Source organism: Bidens hawaiensis, unplaced genomic scaffold (genome assembly GCF_021521415.1).
Source record: "Bidens hawaiensis isolate Kalapana, Puna unplaced genomic scaffold, B.hawaiensis_p1.1 tig00001920_1, whole genome shotgun sequence".
Taxonomy (NCBI): Eukaryota; Viridiplantae; Streptophyta; class Magnoliopsida; order Asterales; family Asteraceae; genus Bidens; species Bidens hawaiensis.
In genome coordinates this window covers 134,527-136,307 of record NW_027491107.1, presented here as the reverse complement: position 1 = coordinate 136,307, position 1,781 = coordinate 134,527, and positions in this window count along the sequence as shown.

The following is a 1,781-nucleotide window of genomic DNA, read 5'->3' as shown; positions in this document are numbered from 1 at the left end:
TACAAAACAAAGCCTATTCTATTAAACTTGTCTCTTTCTTGCATCATGAATGGCTTGTCTTCTGTTGATTAGCTCTGAAGCTGCTTTCATCTTGAAAATAAGGGCTTGGTAGTGAGTGTGACTTTCTGGTATAGCCAAGTCCCTTATATCCATTAGATCTTCATTGTGCAGGCAGGTCAAGTCTTCATCCTTTTTAATGATCCCCAGAATTTTTCCATCCGAATTCCTCAGTACAAAATGATTAACATTCTATTTGAATTCAATTTCAGCTATAATCCCATTTTTCTGAACTGTGTAATTGGGGCGTCTCATTCTTCTTCCCATACTTATACATGTATTCAAGTTGGACAATGGATTCTCATCTCTGAAGGTCATCTGAAAGTCTCTTTCTGCTATGTCCATTCTTTTCAGCTTTGCAGTCCTTTTTGACTTGTGAGACTAAATCAACCTCCAACTCCTCTTTTCTTTTAAGAATTTGAATCCTTTTCCAGCCTCTTCATACAAGTATTTTGACAGATGATTCATCTGTCTACCTACCAATCTGCTTCTGTCTCTGTAATCATACAATCTGAGAGTGGCTATTCTATCCAACTGTTCTTCATTGTAGCCACGAAAGTCACTCCTAACCACAATCTCTCTCAGCAATCTGCTTTCCATAATCACTTTTAAAGATTCAGTAACTGAGTCAAAGTACAGTTCCCTAGGAAGATCCACATCAGACTGTGGTCTTGTTGTTCTTTGTTGTGCAGAACTGCTTGACTCACCTCTTCCTCCTTGATCTCTTCCTCCTTGTGGAACTCTTCTTGAAATAGGAGGTATGAAGGGAATGGACTTCTTTGGTTTTGCAGGTCTCAAGTTAAAGACATTAATGTATATAGCCTCAACCATCTCTGTTGGTAGATTGGCAAGTTCAACAACATTGTGTCCTGCTGCTTTAAGTTCTTTTAACATTTTATCCATGCCAGGAGTTCTTGCCAATCCAGCAGGTACAAACCTACCATCAGCATAATATCTTGGGTTCTCTCCTTCCCTTAAGGATTTCTCCCATTCATTCTTTTTAATATAAAAGAGGTATTTTCAAATCCTCCTTTTCCAAGACATTGAATTCTGCTTTAGTCATTCCTCTTTGATTTATCATTATGTTTCTTAGAATATTTATCATTTCTTCATTTTCCCAAGGGAGAAATGGTTCATCCTCAGGTTCAGGCTTAGGTTCCTCTGGGATGGGTGTTTCAACAGTAGGCACTCCATCTGGTTTTTCCTTTTCAGCCTGTTTCTTTTGTTTCTCCCTCAAAGTTTGTATTCTTCTCTTCTTTGCTTGAGGTTCATCAGTTGGTTCAGGCTGTTTGGTAGAGCTCTCAGCTTGGACCCTTTTCAAATTTTCTTTTCTTTTTAGTTTGTTGTATTGGTCCAACACTGATTCTCTAGATAAATATTCAACAATCTCAGGCTTCATACCTCTTTCCAGCAGGTATCCACACATTCCTCCAAACTTTTTCTTCAAATTTTCCATCTTTTCAAGTTTCTCATTTTCTTTTACACACTTCTCAATCACCTTCTCTCTCTCTCTGTTATACAAATCTTGTAGTTTGTCAAAGTTTAGGTTAGATAAATCTTTTTCTGAATGATTGTGCCTTCTGAGATATTCCCTGAATTTCTGACTTTCCCTGTTTTTCTCTTCCATCTTTTCCTTCAGGGCATCTCTCTCTTTGTCAAGACTCATCTGCAACTGATCATCATCAAGATCAACCAGTGAATCAAAACTTATGTCATATCTTCTT